This window comes from Enhydra lutris, unplaced genomic scaffold (genome assembly GCF_002288905.1).
Source record: "Enhydra lutris kenyoni isolate GAN:26980312 unplaced genomic scaffold, ASM228890v2 scaffoldscaffold7, whole genome shotgun sequence".
Lineage (NCBI taxonomy): Eukaryota > Metazoa > Chordata > Mammalia > Carnivora > Mustelidae > Enhydra > Enhydra lutris.
The window spans coordinates 46,183,218-46,210,091 of record NW_019154091.1 but is presented as its reverse complement, the minus strand read 5'-3'; the positions used below and the strand labels follow the sequence as shown (position 1 = coordinate 46,210,091).

Sequence of the window (26,874 nt, the reverse complement as noted above, 5' to 3'; positions counted from 1 at the left end):
AGAAAAAAATATTTAAAATCTACATACATATTAGGGGACCAAGTATAGATTATGAATCCTTTTTCAGTAAAATAGGTAAACACTCTTTTCAAGATAGATTAATAATTTTCTTCTTTTAAACAACATATAAAAAATAGTTTCTTGTTATTTGAGTGCCAAAATGCCAGTCAAAAATGACAAATTCCAAATCAAAATGCACTGAATTCTAATTAGAATATTTTGCTCATGATGCTTTTCACTATACACACATACACATATATACATAAACACACACATATAAAATACGGTTTAATATATATATATATATATATATATATATATATATATAAATAAAATATGTGTGTGTGTTTAATATGGTTTCTACTTTCAAAAGCTTCCTTCATTTACAGGAAAACTCTTCAATGTCCTTTATCTACTGGATCCCATTTTGATTTAAATATGTTCATGAAACACAGTGTCCTACATCTAAGAGAATTAGAATTTTAAATTATTTTAAGGTTAGGATAAATTTTCCATTGACAGAATATATATTTTATTTATATATATATATATATATATATATATATATATATATATATGTATGTATGTATTTTTTTTCAATAGAGACAACTTACACTTCCAGAACCAGCAGGTATAAAATACTCCAGCAATTGTATCAGTATCACATTAATTTTTTTTAATCTTACACGGATGTTTCCTAAATAAGTGCAGCTTTTTTAGGGAACTACTAATGGCAGTTTTCATTATAGTAAGTTGACAGACCTTTTGAGAAGAAGGAGCCAATAACTAGTTTCTATTACGGAAGAAATGCCCATCTTCATACCCAGCATAAAGCACCATGGTAAAACTGAAACTTTCAAATATGGCCAGCAGAGTTCAAGCACAGTGCTTCTTCACAGAACTTCTCTTATGTACCCTGGGTCCATCCCCTTGTATGTGGCAAGCATTGTTCCGATGGCATAGTCAGCAACATGAACGATTCTTTTCTGGAACCCTTCTAACCTCTTGCTTTCATGTATGTGTGTCCTATATTTAAGAAGTCCAAAAGGTCTGGTTGAAGACTTCTCCTTGAGTATACAGCCCAACTCAGTGAAGTGACAGACGTTCAGAAGGAATACCTCTTTAGTTCAGTGTAGCAAAAGAAAATCAAAATCTCTAAAGAAGTATCTCCTTTAAGTCAGACACTTAATTCTGGATAAATTCCAACATCCAAAAGTAAACTTCTGATTGAGAAGAACCAAAATAAATTCTTTGTATGGCTCTAAAAGCACTTCGGTCCACAAGGTGGTACAGAAATAACGTGGCAAGCACCTAAAGATCTCTGAGGATTCATTTTGCTTGCTTGCTTGTTTTTTGGGGTCGGGGAGTGGTTCCATTAGAGTGACCTGGAAGGCCAAGAGGTTTCACTAAGCATTATCTTAACCGGCCAAATATGCCTTTATTTGGGGGTAGAGAGGTTTGCCTGACTACACCACAAATGACAAAGGATGGCTCTGGGTTTGATTTGATTTGGTTTTTAAGATTTTATTTGTCAGAGAGAGCGCACACATGTGCACAAGGGGTCAGGGGAGCGGCAAGCAGAGGGAGAAGCAGTCTCAGCCATGGGACTTGATCCCAGGACCCCGGGATCATGACTTGAGCGAAAGGCAGATTTTTTCTTTTTTTTAATCTGTGTTTTAAATGTCAGCAGGCTGGTGTGTTTATCACATCATGACTCACTTACTCCTCCTCTAATGCATGCATCTATCTATCCATTAAATATACTGAGTACTTACTGTTGGGCCTTCCGCTGTTCCCTCTCTTCCCACTTGACAAGGCCAGTCAATGCGGGTCAGCCCAGTACATGCTCTTCAGTGACCAAATCAGAATCACTTCCCACTTCTCTCCACTGACCCCGGTCCAAAGAAAAGGGGTCAGAACCCTGGCACAGTATCTTTAACCTCTACTTACTGATGCTGACAATAAGAGTGCCAAGAAGGGGGAAATACAAAGCAAATTCAAGGTATTATGAGCATAAAAATAATATAAAGAGGGTAAAAGCAATATAATTTTACATGCAGGATTCTTTGAGTGCACAGCAGAAATCCAGCAGACCAAAGCTTTCATCTTGACAGCAAAATGTCTGCAGAGTTATGCTCTCATCTTTGTCTTAATGACCAGCTCAATGCTGCCTGTTTGGCTTCTTATCAAAGAAAGCCAATAAATACTTACCAGGCACTCTCCTACACTGCTGGTCAAAGTGCAAATTGGTACAACCTCCTTGGAAAGCGACTTGGCAATATGTACGGGAAGTTCTCAAGTATTCATACCACTTGGCCCACTAAATCCTCTTCTAGGAATATTTCATAAGATCTGCAACTTGAGATTTTTTTTCAATACAAAATTTTTAAAATCTTGTTATTTGTGATAAAGAATATTAGGAAACAACCCAAATGTCTAACAAGAGAGTAAGTTATATCATAGCCATAGACTAAATTGGCACATGGCCACTTAAAAAATAAAAAGTTTTTGAGCACTTAATTTTAAAAATGCTTGTAAAATTGCCATGTTTAAAAGCAATATTCAAGATTAAATATACTGCAGTGCTGAATCCAAGTAAAATGTATAAATGATGAAGATACAAAATACATGAACTGCTGACCTCTGAGACATGACCTTGTATTTTTTTTTTTTTTCTGCTTTGTATTATCCTAACTCTCGAAACTCTGAGCCTGTGGTTATAAAATTCGGAAGTCCAAAAATCTGATATTCTGAAAGCATTTCAAATTTAGTTGGACGTTACACTAGGTGCCACAGATAAAGTCTCAAGACCAAACCTGGAGACACAGATTACCAGAGCATGTGTTTAAGACCACAAGATGAATGACAAAATGGGTAGGGATCCAGGAAGAAAACAGCAGAATTGCCAGGAGGCACTGAATGAACCCTTTCCAGACAGGAGAGTCTGGACAAAAGATACCACATGGAAATTCATGAAATGTCCTCTTTTCTGCGGTCCACATGGAATAATTCTCAAAATTAATTCTCTTAGACAGCAGATGTGTTAAAATCAATAAGTAATGTTGTAGAATTTGTTTCTTTACAAAAATCTCATTTGTGCTAAATCACTTAAAGAAACCAATTAGCGTTATATCTAGGACATCATTGCCCCAATGCCAGCAAAACAGTTTTATTACAGTACTGTTAAAAATGTTACTCGTCCCAATTCTTTTCCATTTATCTTTAATAAACACTTGGGGGAAACTTTCCTTTATTCAGTCTCGATTCTCCTGTACAGTAAAATTCGTAACTATTTCAGGGCAGAATGACATATATTGCTATCTACCGTAATTCTCACCAGATGAAGAAGTCAACAAATGTCAGTTTTTCTCATCCTTGGTCAACTGAATTTTATAAAATATACTCCATAGTAAAGGGAAAATTTCTTTCATAATTTGTCATGTAAGGGAAAAAAGCTCCAGGCCAAAACAATATACACAAAATCAAACACACTCACAAGACATATTATTGCATTAAAAAATTTACAAACACAGCACAGGATTCCCATCAGTCACTCCTAATTGTGCTCCTCTGACCTTGTTACAATGAAATCAACTAGTTCAAAACTTTGTCCCTGAGTTTGTTTACAAAATTATTAGTATTTTGATAAAATATATAAAATCTAAGTGCACAGAATATTGTATTATCAAGAAAACATACTTTAAAAGCTATTCTTCAATAAAGTGAAAGATCATGGAAAAAAATCTATAAACCTTTTCTTTCTCTACAAAATTGATGGGGTTAGGAACTACAGAAAAAAAGGCTTCAGCCACTTCCTGAACAGTTGTACTAACGTCAATCATATACATGGCTTCTCATCAGAGAGGGGCCTGAAGATGACTTAATCTACATGATTCAAAGTATAAAAAACTTAGTCTTTCAAACGCAAAATTAGGGGTTACAAAGTGAAATGCTACTACAGAATTGTACATTAATAGTGAAATAGTCAAATAGTCCAAATCTCCATCTGAACAGAAAAGTTTAAATATATCATGGAATATCCATACAGTGGAATACCCTGAGGCCAATAATGTCTGTGTGTGTGTGTGTGTGTGTGTGCAGAGAGAGAAGTGGGTGTGCATTTGTGTATGTTTGTGTAGTGTATTGCATGTATATAAGTGTGTGTGTGTGTGTGTGTGTGTGTGTGTGTGTGATTGTACAGAGAGAGACAGAAGAGATGAATGAGATATATGGCTAAAGTTAAAAAAAAATCACATTTCTGAACAACGCTTGTAAAATGAATTCATAAAGTAATAGTGATACTATTAATATCTGCTGACCAATTCCCACACAGGGGTATTCACCTACACACATGGCACATAGCAACTCATTTAACTCTCATAATAACTCTGTATTATTGATTCTATTATTCTCCCCACTGAACTGATAAGGAAACTCTTCCCCATCTATTCTTGCTCCTCTGCACTAAAGAGGCTGATTTCTATCAGTTCCACCACCTGGATTCCTGAGTCCAAGGATTCTCTTTGGATTCAGATGGTAGGAGGGGCTCTCAGAGGATGGGGATGGGTAGATAAAGGCAGTTGAAGTGGGGGTATTTATAACCACCCCCGGTTGCCCTCCCCTCCCCAGCTCACAAGCATGCAATCATCCAATGGTGGCTGCATCTCTCCAGCCACAACCACAGCTTCTGTCCGGTAACCCCTTTCCATCAACTACTACTCTCACCAGGTGTCCGGTAACAGCTCCCCTTCTCGTGCCTTTGGGCCTAAAGGTGAGGACTGCTTTCCTCTCTTGCTAATGCAGGCTGCCTTACCACTCCTTGTTTCCCTTCACATCTCTGTAACTCAAAGTATTCAGTGACTCCTTTGATTGGGTCATCTATTTCCTGCCAGGACCCTGACTTGTACAGAAGCAAAGACAGGACTCAGATCCATTGTCTTGTTCTAGAATCTATGCGATCTCTCAGCCCACCATGTAATACAACCTCCTCACTTTGCTGGTATATGTGGGGGTTTTCTGTACTGAAAGACCATGCCCTAAATTGCTGATAGGAATTTTATCTGGGAAGTAGAATTATAGGAAGAAAATTAAACTTCTATATTTTATAGTTGTACAATATTCGAATTTTATATTTTTTCTAATAAAAATGCAATGAAGGGGTGCCTGGATGGCTCAGTTGGTCAAGCGTCCAACCCTTGCTTTCAGCTCAGGTTCTGATCTCAGGGTCATGGGATCAAGCACTGTGTCAGGCTCCGTGCTCAGCAGGGAAGCTGTCTGAGATTCTCTCCCTTTGACCCTCTTGCCACTAGCTGACTTGCTCTAAAATAAATAAGCGACTTTTAAAAATGCAATGAAGTATTATATATTCAACAGTGAGCTGGTAACAATGGGCATTGATAGCACTTACTATTACTGACTACTCCCTTAAAGAAATTTGGTCTACCCTTAGAACAGACAACCCATTTTATTTTTAAATTGTTTTTAAGATTTTATTCATTTATTTGTCAGAAAGAGAGAGAGAGCACAAACAGGGGCAGTGGCATTCAGAGCAAGAAGCAACAAAGGACTCGATTCCAGACACTGCTATTGTGACCCAAACCGAAGGCTGATGCTTAACCCACTAAGGCACCCAGGTGTCCCTTTATTTTAAAATTTTAACCATGAGGCTTTCCTATACATTATGGATAATCATCTTCTAACATAAAGGTCTGGACAAAGTGTTGTATATTGATACTCCTGGAATGAAAAAAAAAAAAAAAATCCTTGGATAGGAAAATAGTAAAGAATTACTAAGTTATTATTCCTCCTATTGTTGACAATGTGGCAAAGAGATATTGGGTATTAGTTCTTCCAGTGGGTTGAGAACCAAAAGAAAAGCACCTAATATTATATTGACAACAACATACTGCAGAGTTTAATAAAGACAGAATTTGATAGTTTCCTTTGGGACAATACTGATGCACAGTAGAGTAAGTACAGTTCACATTTCATCAAATCTGGATGATCAAACTATAGAAGCAATATCTTAGGGGGAACTGGGTCTAAGCTATACCCCAACCTCATTACGCATGCATTGCTTTGCTCAGTCATGATGCAGACAAGCCTTACATTTCCTTTTTCCATACTGCAAACACAACATTCCCACATTACTTCTCCAAAGCTCACGGTTTCCCACAGTATAACAGACTCTAGGAAGGAAACAGAATTCAATATTAACAATTTTCCCTCACTGCTAGACACTTTGGAATGCACCCTTTCCAAATATTCAAGGATAACTGCTATCATTTTCTGATAGTTAAAAAAAAATTTCAATCTTCACTTTAAAGTAGTAATTGCTAACAGATCTATATCCCTGACAGCCATATAGCTCAGGCAGTGTATTATATTAGCACCTAATATCAAATTAACCAATGCCATTCAATGGAAAAAGTCATAAAAGCCTGGTCTTTCTCCTTCGATTCTTTGAATCTTTCAGTCCCTCTCCATGTGAAAAAAGCTAATCAGTTACACATGTGGTATTTCCTAAGAGCCAAATCTAGCTTACCGGGAGGGAAAACAAAAACAAAAACAAAAAACCCCAGCAAACCCCAAATTCCCCCACCTCCAGGTATAAAAAGCCTCCAGATGTCACTCGTATGCAACTCTCCTAACAAGGATTTACTAATGAATGACTGCCAACACTGAATACACCCACGGCCACAAGTCCTTCAGCCTCTGTGACGTCAAGACCTCAAACATGTGGGAAAAATCCAGGTCATTCATTATTGGAGCGTAAATGTTAACAATCAATGTCTCCAAGCCATAGACTAACCCATCTGTCATCAACATCTAAATCAGTGAACACTGTTTTCAGACTTGCTTTTGCTACAATAAAACTATTTACTCTATAGGTAAGGGAAGAATGAGAATTAACTACAAATGTTAAACAAATGCTACATTTTATGATCACATACAATTTTATATGTAACAGTTGAGTTAAACATTAATAGAGTTAGGTACAAATCATTTCCCTTCATCTATAGCAATTGGTAGAGAGCTATACACTGACTTATCAATCTTGCATATAATTATATGGAGTACACATAGGACAAAACAAATGATTGCCTTATTTTCATATCTACAGTAGTTTACTTATGCCTAAAATAACATGTTTGGATCAAGATGGTAATAAATCTCTGGCACAAGGATGGCCATCATCTCTCACGCCCACATGCAGGCTTGCTCACATTTGTGAGGGGCTGACTGCCAAGCCTGCCAGCTGTATACTCAGACTCTCTAAGTTATAGCCAGATGAAATTGTCAGTAAAATTTTTCTATACCTATTTCTAAAAAAGACATAAATGAATGCATTTTTCTCCCCTCTTCCCTGGGCACTCAAATGAAAATGAAATACAAAAGTCCTTAATAAAGGAAAGAAATGACCAAAAGAAATAATCTGTTCTTAGGGCAAACAGAAAATGAGTTCCTATTTAGACAGCCACATTCAGATTCAGAGAATTTGGGATACTGTGTTTGGACAAGAACGTCTTTGGTGGTTCCCAAAGAATTGATTCGTTCCTGAAGAAGTAGTTAAAAGTTTACCAAAATATAAAATATCATATCACCTGAACCCTAGATACTTTGAACAAATTAATGTGAAGAAGCACTGGGAGTAACACTTTGCACTCAGTGCTAAAGAAGCTATTTCTCTTGAAAGTCTGCTCATTGAAAAAGAGGTATGTCACATGGGAATAACAAGGAAGATGGATTTTCCAAAAGGCGAGCGAAGATCAGACTTACTTTGGCAAACCTCTTTAACTTTAGCAGTTAAATAGAAGCTTTAAAGGAAAATGTTAAGAATTCTTGCTCGCCAACACTGAACAACACTCTTGCATTCTCGTCTCAGGCAGTATGACTGGTACTACCAACTGAAGCAAGAAAAACTTCAGGCTCCACAATCAGGATTGGACTGACCAGGTAAGTAGGTAGGCAGGGGTGGTGGGTGGTGGGTGCGTGTGTGTGTGTGTGTGTGTGTGTGTGTGTGTGTTGGCAGGGGAGGAGAAGCAGAGTATATATGAAAGAGAGAAAGGATGACTGGAAGAGGGAAGTGAAGGAGTGATATAGTGCCCCCTCCCAGAGTAAAGATAGGGAAAGGTAGGAGTGTTTTGTTTCATTTTTGCTTCCTTGTTTTTAAGTGTTTTTATGCACTTCATAATGATCACAAGTAACTGTGCAGATAGTAATGACGTCAATTATATTTGTTTTGGGTGGAAAAATAAAAACACAATTCCAGTTGGTGAAAATATAAATATTAACATAAGCTACATGGAAAATTTGTGAAAGACTTTGAAATGGGCAAAAGCAAGACAAACAGACTAAATGGGTGGGTGGACTCACCGGCTCACACTTCCCAGTTATCTCTGGCTTTTAAAGTCCTTGAGCCATTTTACAAGTCCATAAGTAACAAAGAACTGATAGCAATACAAATTACTGTCAGAACACTGAGACTCATAAACACATGCCCTGTCCATGGGAATGCAACTGATTCTTGCATCTTTTTAAAATTCATTCTATCATTCCCTACCTGACTATAAATGTGTGATACTTTTATTTCTTTTGAATCAGTTGTAACATCAGTTCATTTATTAATCAGTTAAATAAATATTTATACTCATTTTTATATTTGTATGAGTCATGACTTAAAGATTTTATTTATTTATCTGAGAGAGACAGAAAGCACAAGCAGAGGAGAGGGGCAGAGGTAGAAGGAGAAGCAGACTCCCCACATACAGGGCTCCATCTCAGGACCCTGGGATCATGACCTGAGCTGAAGGTACATGGTACGCACTTAATTGACTGAGTCACCCAGGCGCCCAATGACTTACTTTTCTTAAAAAAAAAAAAAAAAAAAAAAAAATCTTTGAGCTATATATATAGGTATGTGCGCACACACACACACATGCTTATGGACAGATTAAAAAAAAAATCAGTGAGATTTAAACTTATACTGTAGCTGGACTGAAAGTACTTTTTCCCCTACACTGCTCTGCATCTTCTGAAATTCATTTAATAATCATGAGTTACTTCGATACTTAGAAAGATTACTTTTAAAAAAGAAAAGGCTAAAATAATCCTATGAGAGTTTCTACACATATATCTAACTCCCAAACACACACATTTTTAAAAGCTGTCATCAGGTAAACCACTCAAAAGGAGCCAGTTTTTTGGTTTTTGTGGTTGTTTTTGTTTTGTTTTGTTTTGTTTTTGAGAGAGAGAGAGAGTGCATATGAGCAGGAGAGGGGGGCAGGCAGAGGGAGAGTGATAGAATGTTGTTTTTTTTTTTTTTTTAAGATTCTATTCACTTATTTGACAGAGAGAGAGAGAGAGAGAGAGAGAGAATGTGCACAAGCAGGGGGAGTGCCAGGCACAGGGAGAAGCAGGCTCCCCACTGAGCAGGAAGCCCAATGTGGGCTCCATCCCAGGACCCAGGAATCATGACCTGAGCTGAAGGCAGATGCTTAACCCACTGAGCCACCCAGGTGCCCCTTATTTGCTTCCAAATTTTCCTCCTGAAATCCTTTTTTTTTTTTTGGCCATTGGGAGACAACATAGATGGACCTTAAGGATATTATGCATTAAGGAGAGAACCTTAAGCAGACTCTGTGCTGAGGGCAGAGCCAGACTCGGGCTCAATCTTACAACCCTGAGATTGTGACATGAGCTTAAATCAAGAGTCAGATGCTTAACAGAAAGAGCTACCAAGGCACCCCAAAGAGCCAGTTTCTAAAATACCATAGCAATCCTATTCTCATTTTTAAATTGATGAGGAAACACTGAAATATCAATAAAACTGACAGCAGTAGTGTCTGAGCATTAGTGAGGTAGTACTCTATCTAGTTATTCAAGCCACAATCTCCTCAGCATTTCCAACGTGTGCATCTTAATTCCTTGAAAGTGCTTTGCTAACCTAGAAAGAAAAATAAATCTTTGACTCTGCAGTCTGCCACATCATAACAGAATACCTATCCTGAAATTACTAGGGTAATAAGTAATAATACTTAAAGGCAAAGTAAGTAAGTTCATTAAGGGAAGTAAATATCACAGGTTATAAAAACACTAATTTCACTGCAAATGTAGATAGGTGAATCCTTACATTAGTTTTCACATAACACGAGTATCAACACATAGATGACAGAAAATAGATGACTCCACTGTGTATCACTTTGAAATATCTACCCATTTTTTACTAAATAAATCAACCAATATATTTCAATGGACTCCACTATGTATCACTATGAAATATCTACCCATTTTTTTACTAAATAAATCAATATATTTGAATGGACTTTTTGTCTCATTCTGAGCATTCAGAACAAAAATAAAACATACTCTGAAGACATATTAAAAATTAATCACAAAGGAACAAGCCACTGTTTCAAGAACTGTCATGGGTTGAATTGTGTGTCTCCTCCCCGGTAAGATATGGAAGTCCTAATGCCCAGTCCCTGTGAATGTGACCTTATCTGAAAAAAAGGGTCCTTGCAGATAACCAATTTAAGACGAGGTCATTAGTATGGGCCCTAATCCTGTATGATTACATCTTTATAAAAAAGAGAAATCTGGACACAGAGACAGACATGTACAGAGCAAAGATGATGTGAAGACACAAGGAGAATGCCATCTACAAGCCAAGGAATGTCTTAAGGCCACCAGAACCTAGGAGACCAGCACAAAACAGATCCTTCCTTGAAAACTCAGAAGTGACCAACCCTGCTGACACCTTGATCTCAGACTTCTATCCTCCAGGACTGTGAGAGAAGGGTGCCTGGGTGGCTCAGTCGGACGCGTGACCGACTCTTGGTTCCGGCTCAGGTCATGATCTCCATGTGGTGAGATCAAGCCCCACACTGGGCTCTGTGCTCAGCAGGGAAATCTGCTGGAGATCCTCTCTCTCTGCCCCTCCTCACGTATGCATGAACACACTTTTTCTCAAAAACATAAATCTTAGAAAAGAAAAAGAACTATGAGAGGATACATTGTCTGTCATTTAAGCCATTTAGTTTGTGGTACTTTGTGACAACAGTCCCAGCAAATTAATCCAAGAATTGACACTTCATCATCTAATCTCAAATGCTACTTATTATCTCAATATAATATGCTGAATCTTTGCTATTCCTTAATCACATTAATAATGACTGACCGAGATATTTTCTTGACTCATTCCCTTCAACCCACCCTCTATCAACACACACACAGAGCAGGAAAAAGAGCAAAAATTAAGAAAGAACTTTTTGAAGGCAGTACAGTAGTTTTTTTATTTTGTCTTTATTTATTTGACAGAGAGAGAGCACAAGCAGCAGGAGGGGCAGGCGGAAGGAGAAGCAGACTCCCCGCTGAGCAAGGATTCCCACTGTGGAACTTGATCCCAGTACCTGGGGATTATGACCTGAAACAAAGGCAGGTGCTTAACCAACTGAGCCACCCAGGAGCCCCATTACAGTAATTTTTAAAATACAAATTGTAATTGACTATCCTGGTCACCATACACCAATTATTACTGATGTTCAATTACACCAGTTGTCTCACGTTTTACTGTCTTCTTTTAAATATCAAAAATATTTCAAAATTTATCTTTTATCTTAGATATAAAAAATGAAAATGGGACAATGGCATAAGGAACCAAAGGTTAAAGATAAGGCAAAGAGTTAAAACAAAATTAAATCAAAAGCTTTCTGAAATGTTTATTAAACTAAATGGAGTTCATTATCCATTGATAGATAATAATATTAAAGTGAGAAAGAACAAGCACACTGAATTACAGAGAAACCCCTTTCTTGCAGAGATCATAGGTAAGCTAAAAAAATCTTCCCTCACCCTAAAAGATTAGAAACTACAAAGAAAAGTTTCATTAATTGGGGGGAATGTATAAGGCTATATCTACCTCAGTTTATTATGACCAGGCTATTGCTTAATAAGAAAAACTTAAAATGTTCAACATAATATGATATAAAAATTAGAACAAACTTTGCTACTGAGTTCTAAAGTAGGCTACTTCCATTAAGCACAGGACACTTCCAAGAGATACAAAGCTTCTAGGTAATCGCAGTAACCAGCAGGTTGTCGATTTAGGTCTGGGCAATAACTAAATAACTAAGAGTGTGGGGTAGGGAAGGACAAATTCACATTTACTGCAGAATTCTGGCTGCATTGTTTACTATATAAAGAAATTAAGAAGTACCTAGGCAACATTTTCTAAGACTCAAACACACACAAAGAGATCTTGGGAAATACTCCATAAAGAAGGCGTAACTTAGACTCAGAGCTAAACTAGGAGTCAAGTGGGTATGTAAAAAGTGAAGAAACAGTTAACCAAGGAGGTTTTATTCAACAGACCTATACATTCAGAGCTCTCTAGATAAGACCTACATGATAAGACCTACATGAAAGATTCAGCCTCACACATTTTGGAAATCCAGTTTTTCATATCTATCCAATACTCTGCACTCACAGTCCTATTGGAAAGATGAAAGGCTTTGAGAAGTAAAAGATGTTGAAACTCAAACAGTAGGCACTGTAACACTAATACCTTTCCTCCAAAATTGTTTCCAGGTTTGAAACGAGATTGAATTGTATGCAAAAGGATGAATTCTCCATAGCAACGGAGTCAGAAGAATTTTTCAATATTATAGTAGAAACAAAAAGAGTAATACAAGAAAATAGAGAAAGACGTGTGCTTCCCATTTTAATCCCATCGAATACATCAAGATGCAACTATCTGTGTGTACTGAAAAGTCACATTTCTAATTCAAGCAACAAATACATGATACTGGGTTATTTCAAAGCAGATAACATTTAAAATTAATGGGTGTCATTTTCCCCCTCATTTTCAGGTCATTTGCCAGAATCTGTTCTAGCTTACAATGTTTGGGGAGTTTTGACATGAAGACTGATGACTGGGCGTGCAATCTCTGTTCCTGTGATCTGAAAAGGACATCTACAAAAAGCAGTGCTGGAAAGATAAGAAATAACGCTTTCATATTAACAACAAAACAAAACAAAACAAACAAAAAACACAAAACCTCAAGCAGAAAATTTTATTTGCCTAATTCCTCCTTCATACTGTACTTTGCACTTTCTAGGAAAAATAAATCAAGCCTTTCCTGTCCACAGAACATGAAGCATTGCTTTTGAAAGACTGGAAGCAATGGACTAAAAATTAAGCAATTGTTGCTCAATTAAATCTGTAATACAGCTGCACCCATTTAAAAGGAGCAGCTGTTGAAGAAATAAAAGTAAATTCTCTACATCAAACTACAACACATTAAAAAACATAGTGACATTTGATTAAATGGATAGTTATTAGGGACAGCTCCATATGGTTTTTACACAGATTCTTTGACATAAACACCCGCTTTTCTTACGCTCCAAGTGGAGAAGCCCTTATCTCTGCAACAGTCAGACCCTCTGAGCTCCAATTCTGTGTCCTTTGAGAAACAACTTTTATTTTAATGTGTATTATATCCAGGCCAGCTTGAGGATGTAGTACTGGGCTCTAATGATTTGCATTTGTCAACTTTGTGGGCCAGAATCTGCTTCGCTTCTCCTAGAACTCCGTTTTCTCGTCCTCACGTTGTGCTTGGTTTCTTCTTTCCCACAGGCTGCCTCCTGAGTATCTGGTCATGTAAGAAGATACATACCCAAAGAAACATAATTTCTCTATGCCACAGATTTCTGGCCAGTTCTTTTAAGTTCTTTTAGAACAGAAACATTTGTGTTTCTGTATAAATGAGAAATATTCTTCTGTACCAGGTTTTTTTTTTTTTTTTTTTTTTTGGAGTGCAGGAAAAAGAAGGTAGGTTTGTAATGCATATTTTTAGTCATGAAATTAACAAAATATTTTTCACCATCCAGTTAAATGATGAATTATGTAGTCTTAAGAGTCAACAACAAAAAGAAATAATGTTGTGCTTCTCAGACTTGCCAGAGAAAAGTCATTTGGGAAGCTTATTAAAAATATGTATTTACCAGGTCACTCCCTGCAGATTCTACATGAATTTTGGAAGCCAAGAAGCTGGGTAGAGTTTTAGGGATTTGAGAAGAGATGCTGCAAGCAGTAAGTGGGATTTATTTTAAGGTCTTAAAAAGATACAAGTAATGCTTAATAGCTTCTTGTATTTATTTGGGGCAGGGGGCTGCTTCATGGCGTTTCTTCATATGCACTTCACAGATTAGGTCCCAGGATGTACCAGATTTGGTAACACTTAAATTTACTATGGCAAAAGTCTTATCTAGACTTATCCTGGATAAGTCTTCTTATCCAGGACTGATGGTTAACAAAAAATTAGCAAATGCAACTGAGTCATGTAAAGCAGAGAACCATTTAACTAAATTAAATGTATTCATATATTGGGGCACCTGGGTGGCTCACTGGGTTAAAGCCTCTGCTTTCGGCTCAGGTCATGATCCCAGGGTCCTGGGATGGAGCCCCGCATTGGGCTCTCTGCTCAGCAGGGAGTCTGCTTTCCTTCCTCTCTCTCTGCCTGCCTCTCTGCCTACTTGTTATCTCTGTCAAATAAATTTAAAAAAAAAAATTTTTAATTAAAAAAGAATGTATTCATATGATAAGTATTTGATTTTAACTTGAAATACTCATCATCCACTCATTCATTCACCAATTTTTCTAGGAAGGACAAGACCCTACAAGGTCTCCTACATAGTATTCCATGTCACTTTTAAAGGGAAGATAACCTAAACATCTGTAATACAGCAAGGTCATTGATCTTGACAGTTCTCCAAATATTTCACAATTATAATACCTACAGGTAATTTAACATATGTTAAATACACTTGGCCTTCATCAAGTCTTCCAAAGAAAAGCATTTAACCAAGTTTCCATAAAACAGAAACATTTGCTTTCTGTATATATTTAAATCAGCAGATATTTAAATTAAACATAACTAAATTAACTTTAATGGTTACAGTAATAAGTGGGAACAAATACAATTGATGAAGAAGTATATGTAAGTTTCAGAACAAATACAACTGACAAGCACCAGTTAGTATTTTCAGTAGAGACTGGGAAGCACTGGTCACTTAGGTAATCTGGTTAGGAGGAAGTCAGTGAACACCAAACACAGAAATACTTCTCTAGATATGTAACCTCTGGCAAGGGAAAGAAAAGCAAAAATAAACTACTGGGACTACACCTAAATAAAAAGCTTTTGCACAGCAAAGGAAACCAACAAAAAAGCAAAAAGGCAACCTACTGAATGGGAGAAGATGTTTGCCAATAATACACCTAATAAGGAGTTGATATTCAAAATATATAAAGAATTTATATAATTCAACACCAAAAAACCGCAGATAATCTAATTTGAAAATGGGGGAAGCCCCTGAATAGACACTTTTTTCAAAGAAGACATGCATATGGCCTAAAGACATATGAAAAGATGCTCAATGTAATTCATCATCGAAAAACGTAAATCAAACCTACAATGAGATACTACCTCATATGTGTCAAAATGGCTAAAATAAAAAATGCAAGAAATAACACGTGTTGGTGGCAATGTAGAGAAAAAGGAACACTCATGCACTGTTAGGAGGAATGCAAACAGGTGCAGCCACTGCAGAAAACAGTATGGAGGTTCCTCAAAAAATTAAAAATAGAATTGTCATATGATCCTAAAATTCCACTACTCAGTATTTATCCAAAGAAAATACAAACACTAATTCAAACACCCCTATGCATATTGCACATTATTTTTAATAGCCAAGATACAAAAGTAATCCCAGTGTTCATCCACAGATGAAGCTGGAGTGTGTGTGTGTGTGCGCGCGCGCGTGTGTGTGTATAAATGAAATATAACTCAGCCACCAAAAAGAGAAAGAGAGAGAGAGAAAGATCGTTCCGTTTTTTAACAACATGGATGGACCTAGAGGGTATGAAGCTAAGTGAAATAAGTCAGAGAAAGACAAATACCATATGATTTCACTCACATGTGGACTTTAACAAGGAAAACAAAAGAAAAGAGACAGACAAAAAACAGGCTCATAAGTACAGGGAACAAACTGGTAGTTGCCAGAAGGGAGGTGGATAGGGAGATAAGCAAAACAGACAATGAGGATTAAGAGGACACTTATCATGATGAGCACTGAGTAATGTATAGAGCTGTTGAATCACTATATTGTACACCTGCAACTAATATAACACTTCATGTTAGCTATACTTAAATAAATTAAAAAAAAATAGCAGAAGTCAGTGAAGAGAATTTCTCCTATGGTTTTATTTCAGAATTTTAATGGTGCTCTGCCTTCACTGTCAGTGCTAATTTTGTTTGGTTAGTTTTGTTTGTTTAGTTTCTTCCTCTATAATTTATCTTTATGAGAACATAGTGAAAATGTTATTCACATGTATTTTTCTCTTTACTGTCCTCCTATGGTTTTAAGCTAAATGAAATAGCTTCTGGGCAAATGACTGTTTTAAAAAAAAAAAAAAGGGGGGGGGAGGTTATATAATCCCAAGCAAACATTAAAGGAAAACTTATTTCCATGAGATGAAAACCATCAATAGACTAAGTAAATTTACCCCTAATACACTTGCAATTAATCAAGGCATTTCTTTAATAAGATCTCTCTTCATTTTGCAAATCCTCTTCTTTGAGAAATAACACTTTCAGATGTAATTGATCATATTAAATTATACAACACCTAGTACATATAGTGGCTCATCCATAATCAGAATAATTTTTAAATCGTGTTTGCTATTCTATGTGACTGATAAAGAAGAAAATAATTAAAAACACCTTGAAGGCAGAGGGCCTCTGCTATGGAGCCAACAATCATCATACAAGCAGGAAGATACTCTATCGCTTTGACTTGGAATTTTACCCTGTAATTTTTTATAATTGTGTCATTTTGTAGCAGGGACACTAACTGCCAAATCCCTCCTGTTCCTTGGCCATGAACACACCCCCAAGAGGACACAAACTTTGTACATTCTCTTCAGAGATAGTGGGGAACTTGGCCTCACCACTATTAAATGAAGCCAGCAGGCAAGAGTAAGAACTTATGGACAGATGAACTCCTCTTCATTGCCATCCCCATAGCCAGGAGACAAAGTCTCCTCAGATACTTGCTTTGGTCGATAGTGATGAAAAGGACAAAGAAAATGAACAAATCTTGACAGACTAAGCCTGGTGATCATTTAGGAACTTGAGGCTTTGATCGTCTACCTACTCAGTTTTTGATCTCTTGTATACCAGCCAACCTCTGGCCGCTGCAACACTGGTCCACTTAAAGTAGGCTGAAGATTTTATTATACAATGCTCAACTAATAACATGGAAAAAGATTGCAAGTAATGGTGAGAAACTTCTAAGCAATTCCAGTTGCAGAAGTCTCTAATCCAAGTGTCTTCAGTGTAATTTGAATCACTTTCCAGTCACAGTTGTTGCCATGCTGGCCCCAGGAAAGAAAGCATTTTATAAATGTGTTCATGTTCGATCATAAGCTCAAAGGACCAAGGTTTGGATAATATTATGAACAACTAAAATATTTTTCTGCAGTGAGACTCTTTTTCCTTAACGTTCTTTTAACTCTGAACCCAGGGTAATTTTTAAATTCTGGCCCTCAGCAACAGAAATGCAGGATATGTCATGGTACATAGATCACAGGAGAATAAACCAAAAGGAATTTATGTAGAGAGACATATGAACTTTGGCACTGATCAATAAGGAAGAGTGGTGAAAAGGTCTCCTGGTGACAGTATGATCACATTATACCCATAAAGAGAGAGGAATCCCTCAGGATCCATTTGAGATACCTCATAAAAAGGACAAGTGATTTATTCACTCTTTTTCAACTTCTATCAACTAGGTCGCTTATCTTTTAAGAGAATGACTAAAAGCTCTGTGAGAGGGAAGAGTATTTCGAAGTGACAGATACCATAAGGCAGCCGTTAACTCCTGAGAAGTATCACGGCACAATGTGAAAAATCGTCAGTCAGTCCCAACTAAGTGCTGTTTGTCTAAGCAAAAGTCTAGCTCACAAATCCAGCCTTGAGAAATTGGTTCGATAAATGTTGAAGATGCCACATATAAACATTTTCAAATTAGTGTACTTACTTCCGTTCTTTTATTAAGATGGAGAGGAAAATGTATGAGAAAATTCAGAAGGCTGGAAGACTTGCGACTGTCCAAAAATCAAGGCAAAAATGCATATGCCAAAATACTGACCTCAAAATAATTTCAGAACCATAGCAAAAGAGGCACTTTTTACATTAGTATTAATAATGTTGCACTGTGTTCCATAAAATCCTGGCATTTTCCTTGTGTTTATAAGGATTTGGGGGGGAAAATACATATATATAAAATTATTCCACTAAAATTTGTTCTGATTACAAAGGAGGAGAAATGTCATTTAAATCATAGTTTTAAAAAGAGGTAGTCCATTTGGATGAAAAGTATTACTTCCTGGGGGCCTCTGGGTGGCTCAGTGGGTTAAGCCTCTGTCTTCGGCTCAGGTCATGATCTCAGGGTCCTGGGATCAAGCCCCCAGTTGGGCTCTCTACTCAGCAGGGAGCCTGCTTCTCCCTCTTTCTGCCTGCTGCTCTGTCTACTTGTGATCTCTCTGTCAAATAAATGAATAAAATCTTAAAAAAAAAAAAGTATTACTTCCTGGAAATTTTTCAGTTACAATAAACATTTATGTAATTACATTTACAGGCAATTCTTAATTTTGTGGATTACAGTCGATATTTATTGAGCTCATACTAAGTGTCAAGCACTGTGCTAGGCACTAAAGATAGAAAAAAATAGTAACAGTCATCAGGGGCTCACAGAAGGTAATATGCATAGTGGGTAGACTTAGAGGCTCTGCACCCAGCGCTTCTTAATTATGTGACATAAGTTAAGTGTTTTCACAAGCATCATCTGATGAAGGTGTATAAATTACAAATGGTTCCCTAGAGGGTTTGTCTGATTATAGCTACCACAATATTTCTTTTCAAAGTATCCTCTTTGGAATCCTTGCTCCTTTAAATTTAGAAGGTCCCTCCCAGCATGGCTTCCCTGTTTATTCCACACGGACTGGGCTGTCAATGGGAATAAACCATTCTTATTCCTAAGAGCACTTTAAAATAAAAATTTACAGGAACAACTCCTAAAGTTAATCATCCCTCTCTCACAGTTATTAGTATGAGCATTACAATCGCTAACAGACTATTTTGGAAGAATATGAGTCATCTACAGAACCTTAAAGCCTTACACATTTTATTTATTTGTTTTTAATTAATTATTTGAGAAACAAATACTTCCGAGATTTCAAGAAGCCAAATTTGTGGCTTCTGGCAGAAGCTTCGATCTGAAGAGCACTGCTTACTCCGGTGACAAAGGAGAAAGGCAAGCTGTTGGAGCCTATGAATCATGAAGAGACTTTTCAAGCTCCATTTTTGGTTGTTACGAAGGAAAAGGGGCGGGGGGGCATTAACATGTTTTTCAGAAAGGGTTTGGTTGCTGTTTAAGGGTCTCACACCCAACACTAACATACTTAATGACAGAGAAAAAAAAATCTTACCAGATTTCTTTGTGTACAGAATGGTATTTCTTAAAATCGAGACTATTTTAATTCCTTTAAAATGTACGAATCATTCACCCTCTTTAAAACTCTAGCATGCTGAGTTCCATATGGAAAGATACATGATTCTCTACAGGACTATAAATCATGATGGGTACATAGGTTTGAAGGTGGAGCAGGCTTGAGCATGAAGAAATATGTATTCCCTACAAAGGCACCAAAAATACTCTCCGTGCCTCTTCGTTCTTGGCAAAATGTTTTTAAATGAGGCTTCTGGTTCACTCAATGGAGTATGGCATCTTTTCAGGTAGGATTTAGGTGCTATGACTCTATTTGGCACCTTAACCCATAACACGCTCAAGAAACATAAACTCAACAATCCTAATAAACTATATATCGTGTATTAAGAACTAGACAAAAAAAAGAAAAAGGCTTCAAACGGTTTCGGAAGCCTCTTTGCTAGAATTCAATGAAACAAAGCTTACGTGCTTACACATGAAATGAATTCCCTTGGTGGAAATTACACTGTTCCTCCTCTGCTTGAACCTCAGTGTCAAATAAAAGAAATGCTGGCAACAAAATTTAATGATCTTAAAAAGAGGCACTATTCTTTTTCCAGTTTTATAAACAGTGTTTCCCTTAGGAGTATTTATGGCTAAAAAAAGGGATATAAACTTAATAGTTATAATAATTTAACTCATCAATCCTAACCTCAGATTTGGAACAGTTTCCAAAAACAGACATAACTAAAATCTTTACTCACTCATATATATACCAAATCAAGAGGGAACATTAAGATATTAGAAATGAGTATAATTCTGAATACATTTTATACTAGAAATAAGCCTTCTAAGAGATGATCATCAAGTTTTAACATTATAGATGCTAACTTTTACTTAATATCAAATGCTTTAGTATCGACAAATAAAAGAAATGGGTGCAAACTTGAGAATAGCACTGTTTCTACCTACATTTAAAAAAAACCCACAAGTCGGGGCGCCTGGGTGGCTCAGTGGGTTAAAGCTTCTGCCTTCGGCTCAGGTCATGATCCCAGGGTGCTGGGATCGAGCCCCGCATCGGGCTCCCTGCTCAGCTGGGAGCCTGCTTCCTCCTCTCCCTCTCTCTGCCTGCCTCTCTGCCTACTTGTGATCTCTGTCAAATGGATAAATGAAATCTTTAAAAAAACAAACAAACAAAAAAACCCCCACAAGTCAAAGTTCAGCACTCATAGATATGAATTCCAGCCTTGCTGTGTACCTGGGGCAAATGATTTAACCTCTGCAAAACTCCACTTCCTTATGAGGAACACGAAGGTAACAAAACAAATTTACAGAGCTGTTGTATCAAATTAAATAGCATACCTAAAGCACTTAGCATGATAAAAATAATTGAAAGCTCTGATTAATTCAAGATAAAAACTGCCCCTTTCTGGCCAAACCTCAACTGCTTCTATTTTTTTTGGCAGCTTTTTCTCCCTGTAAGTACTCTTGTTAGCCAAACGGCTTTGGGACTAGTTAAGTTTAAGACATAACTACCGATAAACACACACTGAATTCTGCTTAATGATATGCATGCTGATAGATTTCAGAGACATGTAGCCCTGTTTGCAACATACTTTGAAATATATCAAAAAACTGAGATGCACTGGCAGACTGATAAAGTGTTGGAGAGATGGACAAATAGTTGATTAAGAAAATAGTATAAATATTAAGCAGCCATCAGAAAGGATGAATACCCAACTTTTGCATCAACGTGGATGGGACTGGAGGAGATTATGCTGAGTGAAGTAAGTCAAGCAGAGAGAGTCAATTATCATATGGTTTCACTTACTTGTGGAGCATAAGGAATAACGGGGAGGACATTAGGAGAAGGCAAGTAAAAGTGAATTGGAAATTGGAGGGGGAGACGAACCATGAGAGACTGTGGACTCTGACAAACTGAGGGTTTTAGAAGGGAAAGGGATGGGGGGATGGGTAAGCCTGGTGTTGGGTATTAAGGAGGACACGAATTGCATGGAGAACTGGGTGTGGTGCATAAACAATGACTTGGAACACTGAAAAAATAAAATTTTAAAAATGGTATAAAATGTTAATAGTAGAATCTAGCTGGTATATACATAGGTGTTCAATGTAAATTTCTTTCAGCTTTTGAGCATGTTTGGCCTTCTCTGTATACAAAGTTGGGGGGAAAGTACCCAGCATGCCTCACTGAAACCTCTGAATCTTAAATTCCAAAATTCAATTCCAGATAAGGGGGATGGTGAGGAGAATTTTAATAGCTTTCTTCTTTGAATCAAATAATGCTTGGAAGATACTAAGATAAGTGAATTTTAACCAAAAAACAGGAAGCTTGAGTTGTCTGGCTAGTGTATGAATCACACACATGAAATCAATGATTTTTTTCTCCTGATTATGTAAAATACTATGTCAGTCAGGAAATCTCCTCCATCTTAAATTTCAGTGTGTTGAAGAACAGACCAATAATTGATGGCACTGGAAAAAATGTGTTATATAGTGAATCTTTGTAGCTGATGTTTTAACTTTTAGGAAGGTCTGTGTCTTTAACTCTCAAAATCATGCCTCCACTGCCATCTGCCCTACTCCTCCATCTCCACACCTAAGTCAGCAGGTAAATACCCTCCCTTGTTTAATGTCTGAGAAGATTTTAGCAGAAACTCAAGAGTTCCTTTCTTTTCACCACTCATTTATCTAGCTAGATACAAAATTATTCCTTTTTGACTTGTGGCATTATCAGCTAAAAGTGCTGTTCCTTATGATTTGGTAAAAATAAAGTATTTGTTTAACAATGGAGTATGAGTACATTATTTCTGATCAGAAACTAGAAGACTGTAATGCCCTACTTGCAAACTGCATGATAATTAAGGTTATAAATTTGCTGGCACATAGTTTTCTTATTTTATTTTGCTTTTTTTAATGGAGTTTTTTTGATATGGTACTTTTTTAAATGGAGAAAAGAGGTAGTGATGGTGAAATATGTAACTCATACATTTTTGGTAGCAGCCACAAATTTCACAGGCAATCCCTAATCAAACGTATAGTATTTTCTTGCTTCAAAAGATTTCCCATAGACTTTGAAATTCTTGAAAATGTCAGGAATTTGTCTTTCTTTTTTTGAACTCTACTAGTGATTAATACTCACTAAGTGTTCACTAGAGAGAGGAATATCTTCAAAACGTAGCTTAGCAGCAGTGACTATCTGCATGGAATGAAGGTCTGACTCACCTGCACTAAATTCTCTGACAATATTAGTTGGAAATAAGGCAATTTTTCTGTTGTTTTTTTTTTTTTTGGTTTTGTTTTTATTTTTTACTCTTAACTAATGGTGACCCTGTTACATCCAAAAAACAAACAAACAAACAAAAACCTCAGCTGTCACTTCATTGCTAATGGCAGAAAGGAATATGGGACATTCAGCAATTATAGTCTTGATAATTTTCAGTGTGTACTTTAATAAGTACTGACATTTTTAGCCCACAGATTCAAAACAATTTGATGCAATTTGCCAAGGGTTATAATTTTGTTGACATATCTTTCTGCTCTTTAAGGAAGGACTTTTCATCTAAACCCCGAAGCATTGGTTTGAATCCCCAAAGACCCAACCATATGTTCAAGAGACTCACAGTCTATCCTTCTTGGATGATTTAGATAATCACATGGAATGAATTATCCTTCAGTGTCAACTATACTCTCCTGTAGTAGGTTCACATGATCTATGATGCCACAAGGTGGAACAGGACAGGCAATGATCAAGACAGACTAGAGGAAGGAAATTTGCTTTAAGTTCTCATCATTAGGGCAGAGATACTATTGAATGACTGACTCCCTATACTCAGGTTTCCTTGAATGCTTTTTGAAAGTTTCCTATGTTTTTGTTTTTGTTTTACCCAAGCCCCTACAAACACATATAGGATCAAAAGTAGTTTCTCCTAAGTAATCAGTATGCTTTCATTTAACAAACATTATGAATCAAACATTACTAATCAATCATCCACTGGGTCTTGTTTCTCCTAGTAGCTACCAGGAAGTCTAGAGCAAATTTAGTCTGCCCACCAGGAGATTAGAAGACTTTGATAATATTTGTTAATGTTGTTATTGTTACAAGTCTCAATTCCGGCCCCACTTTTATGCCTCTTCTTTTGCTTTAACACATACTTTAAACTTACATATTGCCTTATTATATATTTCACATATTTATATAAGCAGTAATACAGTTGCAAATGTTTTAACAATGGATTCTCCAGAGGGAAGGGGTGTGTGTGTTTAGTATAACACGATATGGATATACAGAACAAAATTTGTAAAAAATAATATTACTGGTATATATGAACACACCAACTTTGTGTTTTAGATTTTGAAGAGTCAAATGATTTTTTTTTAAGATTTTTATTTATTTACTTGAGATAAAGAGTACAAGCACAGAAGAGGGAGAAACAGACCCCGAATGAGTGGAAGCCTGATGTGGGTCTGGATCCCAGGACCCTGGGATCATGATCTGAACCAAAGGTAGACGCTTAACTGACTAAACCACCCAGGCTGCCCTCGAAGAGTTAATGGGTTCTTGAAGATTATTTTTGTTGATTTTTCCCTAACTTTTGTATCCTTAGCCAACTTCTGGTTGTTTTTATTTGTTTTATTAGCACACATCTTCCCTAAGCCCTCTAAGATTCAGCCTTCGTCATTGTTCCTTATACTGTACAATGCTTAACTCACTGCTGGGAACCTCCTAGGTAGACCTTGAAAACTTAACAATGAATACAAATAAGTAAATTCAAGCTTTATATAAATATGTACTATATGATGGGTCAAAAAATACAGTTAGATTGCTTTTCCTTAATTTTATTTCTCTTACCCACCCTCCACAACCCCTTGCCTCTGGCAACAACAAATTTGTTCCATGAGTCTTTCTGTGTTCCTTTGGATTCCACGTATGAGATCATATTGTATTTGTCTTTTTCCGTCTGACTTATTTCACTTGGCATAAGCCCTCTGGGTCCATCCATGTTGTCAAAAATGGCAAGATTTCATTCCTTTTATGGCAGAATGATATTCCTTTGTACATATATACAACTTCTTTATCCATTCATCTATTGATGGACACTTGAGTTGTTTCCATACCCTGGCTATTGTAAATAGTGCTGCAGTAAACACAGATGGTACAGGTATCTTTTTGAGCTAGTGTTTTCATTTTCTTCAGATAAATAACCAGAAGTAGAACTGCTGGATCCTATGGTAGTCCTAAAATTTTTAGTATTTTGAGAAATCTCCATACTGTTTTCCATAATGGTTACACCAGTTTACATTCCCACCAACTACACACAAATGTTCCATTTTGTCTAAATCTTCATAAATACAATTTCTTGCCTTTTCTATAATAGTCATTCTAACAGGTGTGAGGTAGTATCTCGTTGTGGTTTTGATTTACATTTCCCTGATAATTAAAGATGAACTTCTTTTTACGTACCTGTTGGCCACCTGTAAATCTTCTTTGGAAAAAAAATATATAATCAGACTTTCTGCCCATTTTTAAAATGAATTGTTTTTGCTTCTTGTTATTGAGTTGTATCAGTTCTTTACATATTAGGAATATTAACCCCTTAGTAGATTTATAGTTTGCAAATATTTTCTACCCTTCAGTAGGTTGCCTTTACATTTTGTTAGTTTCTTTTGCTGTTCAGAGGCTTTTTAGTATGATACAGTCCCATTTATTTTTGCCTTTGCTGCTCTTGCTTTTTATCAGATTAAAAAAATCATCACCAAGATCCATGTCGAGAAGTTTATTTCCTCTGTTTTCTTCTAGTTTTATGGTTTCAGACCTTACATTTAAGTTTTTAGTCCATTTTGAGTTAGTTTTTGTGTATGATACAAGATAGTGGTCAAGTCTCTTTTGGCAGGTGGCTGTTCAATTTTCCCAACACCATTTATCAAAGACACTGTCCTTTCCCCACTGTATAATCTTTGTTCCTCTTTTGTAAGTTAACTGACCATATATGCATGGGTTTACTTTTGGTCTCTCTATTCTGTTCCATTGATCTATGTGTCTGTTTTTATGCCAATACCATACTGTTTAAATTACTATACTTTTGTAATGTAGTTTGAGATCAGGGACCATGAGGACTCCAGTTTTGTTCTTCTTTCTCAAGATTACTTTGGCTATTTTGTGTGTGTATATGATTCCATACATATTTTAGAATTATCTGTTATTTCTATTCAAAGGCATCTTTATGGGGATTATAGTAACTCTACAGATTGCTTTGAATGTTTGGATATTTTAACAACAATGATTCTTCCATTTGTGTCTTCTTTAATTTCTTTCATTAAAGTCTGGTGATTTTCAATATACAGATCTTGATCTCCTTTGTTAAATTTATTCCTACGTATTTTATTCTTTTTGGTGCAGCTGTAAATGCATTTTATTTCTCTGACAGTTCATTAGTAGTGCAAAGATATGCAACAGATTTTTGTGTACTGATTTTATATCATGTAACTTTACCAACTTTATTAGTTGTAACAGTTTTTTGATGGGATTTTTAGGATTTTCTATATATAACATACTATCCGCAAACAGTGAAAGTTTTAGTTCCTCCTTTTCAATTTGGATGCCTTTTATTTTTTTTTCCTACCTAACTGCTCAAAGACTCCCAATACTATGCTGAAAAAAAGAGTGGCAAGACTGGGCATCCTTGTCTTATTCCTGATCTTAGAGGAAAGTTTTTCACCACTCAGTCTGATGTTAGATGTGGACTTACTACATATGGCTTTTAGAATGTTGAGGTATGCTTCCTCTATTCCCACTTTATCAAGAGTTTTTATCACAAACAGATGCTGAGTTTTGTCAAATGCTTTTCCTGCTCTTCCACATAGAGGATTTACAGATGTTGAACCATCCTTGTATCCTTGAGTGATTTTTATACTCCAATCACAGAAGAGTTGACAATCTCTACTTATAAGGATCACAATATCAAATCCATCTCACAGAAAGACAACTATCATATGATCTCCCTGATATGAGGAAGTGGAGATGCAACGTGGGGGGCTTGGGGGGCAGGAAAAGAATAAATTAAACAAGATGGGATCGGGAGGGAGACAAACCATAAGAGACTCTTAATCTCACAAAACAAACTGAGGGTTGCGGGGACGGGGGGTGGACAGGGTGGTGGGGTTATGGACATTGGGAATGGTATGTGCTATGGTGAGTGCTGTGAAGTGTGTAACCCTGGTGATTCACAGACCTGTACCCCTGGGGCTAATAATACATTATATGTTAATTAAAAAAATAGGAAAAAAAATCCATCTCACAAAACTCAA

At 36.6% G+C, this 26,874-nt stretch overlaps 1 protein-coding gene across 1 annotated transcript in view; it reads right to left on the bottom strand.

Annotated features, from left to right (window-relative positions):
• The window catches only part of LOC111142110 (phosphodiesterase 3A), a 320,975-nt gene that overhangs the window by 186,101 nt on the left and 108,000 nt on the right, over window positions 1-26,874 (bottom strand).